This window comes from Nicotiana tabacum, chromosome 7 (assembly GCF_000715075.1).
Source record: "Nicotiana tabacum cultivar K326 chromosome 7, ASM71507v2, whole genome shotgun sequence".
Taxonomy (NCBI): Eukaryota; Viridiplantae; Streptophyta; class Magnoliopsida; order Solanales; family Solanaceae; genus Nicotiana; species Nicotiana tabacum.
Genome location: NC_134086.1, coordinates 161994592 through 162002337, shown reverse-complemented (window position 1 = coordinate 162002337; position 7746 = coordinate 161994592). Strand labels below are relative to the sequence as shown.

Sequence of the window (7746 nt, the reverse complement as noted above, 5' to 3'; positions counted from 1 at the left end):
AGTACTCAGTATATATAGCCCTTAGATCCTAATGACTGAGACAATCTCGTAAAGAATTAAACTACTGAGGTAATGATTGATGGGCTTGTTACTGCATTTCAATATTTCTTGCTATAATAAAATTGATTTTCTCTATAGTTGACGTACGTGTTACATATCAAATCATGCTAATCATGTCTTCGTTTCACATAAGATAAATCATGCCTTCGTTTCTTTAAGTTGCGCACTATTTGCAGTCACATTTCTCATAAGATAGACATGCTTGTCAGTTGTCAATGTCATCCAGCTAACCAAAATACAGCTGTTTTGGCCATTCCATTCATAATACGTAGTGTTTTTTTGTCCTTTTTTCTTTTCTTTTCAAGGTGATATTTCTTGATAAGAAATGCATAAAAGAATAACCCAAATAATCGCCGTCCACCCAATCATTTAAACTAAAAAATGCTAATGAAGATAATATATGCATAATTTATGTTATATGTGTATAATAGTGGCCCCTCTACCCCATTGGGGTAGAGATAAGATATGCGTACACACTACCCTCCCCAGAACCCACTTGTGAGATTATATTGGGTCGTTGTTATTGTTGTTGTTGTGTATAATAGTGTATAATCTGTGTATATGGTTAAACAAAGTAAACAATGAATATGACCAGCTATTTGTAGAGATTCTAAAATTTTAAGCATTTGGAATAAGACTCGTTAAGTATACATATAAAAATCTATTATCATTTTTAGCCTATACCAGAAACTATTACATTTAGTAGCTGAAAAAGCATATAAAATTTATATAATTTTTGTATATAACATACAGAATGTATATATATACAAATTTTATACATTTTTTCGGCTATTATTTTTACAGCAGCTATACAGTGTCATTTTTTCATCTAGGATAGGACTTTATGGAATTGAAATTCTGATGGGCTCAAAAAATAATTTGGAAATGCGATTTTTAATCTCAAAATTTTGAATTCCATGCCCGTCTCCATGCTGGTAAATACTCTGTCCCGTTCTTGCAATATTTATTGCACATCCAATGAATGTTTCAGAAAATAATGAGTTCTCCCTTTGAGCTGTGTTTATCAGGAGTTTCCATTTCTCCTTTATACAAATACTTATGTGTTCTCTTGCCTCTTCTTCGGTAGCACCTTTTTCGTTCATGTAACACTGAATTGACTTGGGAACGTCACCTCTTCTCAATTCCTCCTGAATTAATTATAGGAAATAGATAAATTAAATGAATCGAGACATATATAATTCGTTACCTCTGTTCATTATATTTATATTGAAGGCCAAACAATTTCAGCGTTGTACCAGATTCATATGTTGTATTCTTTTGCCCGTGAAAATAGCACGGGCTAGCCAGTTTTCGAACTGATAATTGAAAATTAGCCAGCGTTTACAAAGTCATTGAAAAATAACCACTATTTTACTGAAACACGAAAAGTTCCAGCATAATATGCTGGATTATGAAGCTCCTGCTTATAAACTTCCAGCATATTATGTTGGAACTTCAGCACATTATGCTGGAATCTTATATGTAAAAGAATTCGAACTCCAGCATATTTTGCTAAAACTTTTCCGGATTTTTAAGGTTATTTTTTTCAGATTTTATCTTTGCATGAAAAAGTGGCTAAATTTCTATTACTTTTGAAATTGTGGCTATTTTTCAATTATCACTTGTAAATCATTCTTTTTTTTTTTTGGAATTTTTTCCCCTTTTGCCCCAAAAGATAAATAAGGGTTCTTTTCCTAAAGGTACACTCAATTTATTTTTACACTAATAGCCGGCCATATTTATTTTTTACTTTTTTCCAGACATATACATCGATTATACAGTGATTATACACATATAATGCATAAATTATAATTATACCTTTAGTGTCTATTTTTAATTTAAGTAGTTGGGTGGACGACTGTTTGGGTTAATTCTTCAAACATATAAAGTTTATTATAAATTAGAAATTTCCTCTTCAATCACAATGCCTCCATTCAAATATATCATCAAATCATGAATCATATATTTATTTGAGAGAAAGGTATAAAAGCATACCGATGATGTTCCCAAATCATCGGCGAAACGGAAAATTGTAGCAGACCAGCGAATTATGTCAGGATATTTGCTTAAGGATTCAAATGCATCTTTCGTAACTGGATTGGTAACAAGGGGGAATGCATGGACTAAAACCATAGGAACTGCAACTGAGATCCATGCATTATCCATGTATTCTTCCAGAGTTGGTGTATATCCATTGTAGTACCACCTTGCTTCTTGTAGGTAAGATTTGCACAAATCTGCCCACTAATTAATAACTTGTCTCAAATAAAAGATGTAGCACGAGTTTAATAGGTTCAACTAAATCCATCATTTTTGACATAAAACATAAATATATGTGTGAAATTTTACTAAATTTTCAACGAATGATCAAATTGTGATGAACCCATAATTTTAAAAATGCAATTGATTCGAGGAACGAGAAGGTGAATGAAAAAAGTTAGGAACTGAAAAAAGGAAAAACTTTTAAGCAGAATAAATCGATCTTACAGATTTTGTAAGGTAGGGTAGGACGTTGATCCCTTGCTCTTTGAGAATCTCATACGCCATTTCATTGGTAATATTGAAAAGTGCAAGGTAACATACTTTCATATAATCTGGAAGCTGCTCCATTGCCTTTACCTCCCATCTGAATTTATATATTGTTACAATAAATTAAAATTTAATTCACATGGCAAGCACAAAGACACATATGTTTAATTAGAAAAACCAGCAATTAACGGTTCCTTTGTAAAAGTCCTAATTAAAGGCACCTGTCTTCCTTTAAACCATTCTAGAGAGCGAAACAATCCATCTATCTATATATAAAAAGGAAAGTATAGAGTTGGCTTGACACTTCTCTTCGGCGAAAGATCCTATTATTTTTTTCCTCAAATTTTTGCCCTTTTCTCCAAATTTTCTATTTATCATATTGTAAGAATAAATGTGCCAATATTTACTACTCCACTCATTCATGTTCTTTATTGTAAAAAACATTACAGTCTCAATATTTACTACTCCAATAATTCCTATTCTTTATTGTAATGATTTGAAGAAGAATGATTTGAAAATATATTAAAATGGAGTAGTCCTCTGGATATCATTTTAGGTAGAATTTGGAAGGCTTCAGGTCAATACATTTTTCTACAAACAAATAAGTCAGAGAAGTTAGACTTTGCTCCCTGAAAGATTGCATCGATTCTTCAGTTTTCTATATGTAAGCTTTTAGATTTTTAGATTGTTTATCATATGTGTATGCACACATAAAACACTTACTAATACATCCAGCTTTGCAATCAATTTAATGAATATTTTATATAGTGTTTAGCTAATTTCAGTTGGCAAATGTAAAGGTGTGGGTGAATGATTTAGCTTCTGAGTTTAAAAAAGAAGTATGATTTGGAATATTGTACTATTTGATTTTTGTTGAGGTTTGTTCTATTTGTATTTTGTTGTATCAGATATTTCAATATCCAGGCTTATAGTTAGAGACATGGCTTTCCACGGACATTGAGTTTCAATATCCAGGCTTTAATGGTATATAGGTTACTATTTTCAGCATTCTTTTATGACTTCTATTGATTTTTTTTCTCCTTCAAATGAATACGTTTTTTCCTTGTATGTTACTACCTATCTACCAAATTGTGGCTTTTGTTTCTCGATACGATTCTTCTAATTAGAAGCTATTTGGCAGAAATAAAAATCATTTGTAATCATTTCTTGACAATATCACTTAACTATTGCTAAATAATGTGTATCCTCTTTTTAGTTTTTTAACTGCTAAAATTAAATTAGTTAGTTTGGTATAAACATCTGAAGAATTATGAAAGTATTAGTAAAATTTAATTAGCAAATGAATATCTATATGCACCAAATTTACTGCTTCCCTAAAGTTTACCTTTCAATAGCATTAGTGAAAACTTCCAACTCATCAGGTGTGCCATAAACATCATAAATATCATCAATGACTGCAACAAAAGCAATGACCTTTGTCAACATTCTTCGGCAGTAGCTGTGTTGAGGCTCAAATATTATCCCAACTGCAAAAAACAAAGCCTCCACCAGTCTATCCCTTGAAAATGGCAACTTTTCTGCAAGGTGTGTGCTCTTCCACCATCTTTACATGAAAACTAATTAATGTTATATGAGAGAAATTATCAGGCATATTAATTTCAAGATAATCGGTTATATATTACATTTTTGACTGTCAAGTAATTATTGGACTTAAACTATTCTTAGATAAATACTCAATGTATTAGAGAGTAGTATCTCAACTCCTCCAAAACCTTTTTTTCTATCTGGTTTTTGGTATCTGTATTGGACCCGACTAAATCAGGATACGCGCTAGAAAATCTCACATTGAGGATAGAAATTTAAAAAGGATTTGCCTTTATTTTAGATGAACTTAATGTAATTTTCACCATCGAGTTTTCACACATTATCACCTACGTTGTTCTTCTGTATAAATATTTTTCTTGTTTTGACCTTGTAGATAATTAGAAATAATTTTATTATTTTGCAAGAAAAAAAGGTTTAAATCATTAAAAATAGTAGGATATGGTGCAACCCGCAGAAGAGAGCATACCTTATGCGAACGACTCTTATAAAATAAATTAAAGCTTAGTCACTTAAAAGATAGCTAGTCACCTTGATAGGATTCTCAAATCTTCTTGATGTGTTGCTTGAACAATGTTGAAGTCCAACTTGGCCAGCTCGAGCAGAAGAGGATTAGCATTTGAAATATTCTCATTAATGTTAAGGTACCAACTTGTCTCAACTCTCAACATCATCCAATACAAAGGAAGTTCCAGGGCATGGCTGACTAATGAGACTGTTACATTGTCTTCACCATATAAATGATTGTTCAAATAATTCTGTAGATGTGATATTGCAGACTCTAGAAAAGTTCTTTCAGTTTCCGTCAAAGAGTAATGAAGCTTCATATAATTGTAACAATCCTTTTGTATCTTTACAGAGACTCTGCTTGAGGTTACCCTGCTCATCCTTGAAATCGTTCAGTATATCTAAAACACAAGGAAGAAATCAAAATAAAATGACCAAATATCAGATGCATGAAAGAAGAAGGAAATTGGTTTGGCAAAATCAGTACCTTGAGAGATATGAAATCCATGTTCTCTCAAGAGTCTAAATTTCAGAGCTGTGGCGTATAATGAATCTGCTGGAGTACTGTGCTGCTTTATGCTGCTCAAAATTTGCATAATTTCATGCTTGAAGTGGTAACTAACTCCAAGCCTTTGTAAATTATCAATCAGCTCCAACTTCTCTAACTCTTGTGATCCCTCGGCCATTATCATCTTCTTCATTTCCTCCTTCAGTTTGTTAAAACGATTCATATACTTCTTTCCCTGCGCAACACATTTACAAATGATCAACTCGAATATTAACCTGCGTCAGGGGCAACCCAACCAATTTTGTGGCCTAGCCAAACTTTACGAGGGGCTTTAACTTCTTTTTTTTAAAATGTTATTTTTTATTTGAAGTCTAATTTTTTAGCTTTTTTAAGATGTAAAGTTATTAATAATTTTCTTATACACAATTTTTTCCTAATAAGTCTCTCTCGAAGATTTTATCAATTTTAATTTTAAAAAACTTCTTTCCACTGAAGCAACGGTAATTGGAGTTATTAACATTATTCTATAAGTAATATAGGCATTTGGAAAAGAATCAAATCCTTTATTTGATGAAATATATCAATTAAATTATTATCTTCTAATTGTACTATTTTTCTTAATACTTTTAATTTAGAAAATAAATTTAAATGATCAATTTCAGATTGATCATTATACTTTAAGGAACATTCAAGATTAAGTCAATATTTTTTAAAATTTCCTTCATCTAGTGATTTCAGTTTTTTCCCGCTAAATAGAAAATTAAAAAAAAAATTATAGGCTTCAAATTATTCAAATCTATTTTGAAGTGAAAAAATAGTCTTGTCTATCAAGAGATTTTGAGATTTCATTATCGACATTTTCATCAAATTGTTTCTTCCTATATATCACATGTTTCTTATGAAATTCGAGTTCGATATTCATTTCAAATGCAATTACCCTGACAGAAATCATAGCAGTTGCAATTCCTTCTTTTATATACTTGTTAAAGAAAGAAATCAAACATTTTCACTTCATATAATTTTTCATTTTAAGTTATATATAGCCTATTGGATGCAACAAAAAATGGGGCCCCCACGAACGTGGGATCTAAAGCAGCTGCTTTACCTTCTTTAGGGAAGGGTTGTCCCTAACCCACATACGTTATCTTTTGAATGATATTACGGCAAATTAATTATGCAGATTATTGAATAACATGAGTATGTGCTAAACAAATTATATTACCGCATAATCATTGTGTATGGACTGAATATACTCAAAATCCCACATGGTAGGTTGGTAATTCCCTGAACGTCTAGAGAGATTTTGATCTGAAGATGAAATAGCAGAGTACTGATTAGGTGATGGTTCAGTTTTCATGCTGCGGCCTGCAGCTGCGGTAGAGAGGCAGCTGGCTTTTGATACAAGTGACGGCTTTTCTCGGCTGAAAGAGGAAATTAAACAAGTAGCTGCTGGTGGCGGAGGTATTTTGGAGGTGGCCATGTGCAGCATCCATACGTTGGTAGATATTGCCACGTCCATTATATTGATTCACTTCAATGTGTGGGGAGAATTTTTAGCTTAATGTTATCTAAATAGATTCATCTTTATGACAGGGAAAAAACTTACACATGCTTTTTGTGTGTCTCTTCATTCTTTTCAAAACAAATTAATGATGAAATAATGGCATGCCAAGTAGGCAAACGGAGGGAGTACGAATAATTCGTGAAGGATATCTATTCGAAAATCTTGTCCAACAACAACTTGTTGATGATAGTTATGCTTCTATTTTCAGTCACGTTTTTCATAAGGAGATAGAAGCAATTATCATCCTATAGTAGCTGCCCAAAATAATGCTGTTGCCGGCCCATCCATAGATTGCACAAGATTTCTCAAAGGTTTAGATTGAGAAAATCCAAGTTCATTTACCAATTCACCCACTAAATTGCAAATCTTGATGTCAAGTTTTATTCCCACTAGAGCTAATCAATCACTAACCATTCTTTATAAAAAAACTAGCGAAACGTTTCTGTTGAGGGAAAAAGAGAAACTCGAGCTCCCATAAAATATAGTTTAACAACTCAATATAGAACAAGTTCGAAGTGGTAAATTAAGGGACATACTTCATATATTAGAATTGAAGGGTTATTTCTCAATTATTGAATCTTGTATCAAACTTCACTTGGTAAAATACCCCGCAAAAAAAAAAAAAAAAAAGGTAGGGTGGAGAAAAAACCTAACACGTAATTACCTATCGACACTAGTTTGGGGCGAAAGTTGAGTTGGCTGCATGCAGCTTAATTTATTTGCTCTGCCAAAGTAATTATATAGATGATCACTTAATTTTGGGTAATTGGACATCAAAGTTATTTACGTTTTTTTTAATCATTTAAAAGTTACTTTATTTTATTTAATTATCTTCAATGGTCATCTATCACTTCTTATTCTTTTTTGTCTTATGAAAATTACTTTACTTTACCTAATTAGCTTCAACTGTCATATATGCCGAATTTTATATTTTTCATTAATTTAATGATGTGACAAGTTTATTTTAAGAAAAAAATAGAGTTAAAACACTAATTAAGAACCTGGACCAAATTAG

General features: G+C 31.7%; 1 pseudogene; it reads right to left on the bottom strand.

The window, feature by feature from the left end:
* Positions 1-725: 725 nt before the first annotated feature.
* LOC107798543 ((-)-camphene/tricyclene synthase, chloroplastic-like) lies at positions 726-6853 on the bottom strand (annotated as a pseudogene).
* Between the last annotated feature and the right edge of the window lie 893 nt (positions 6854-7746).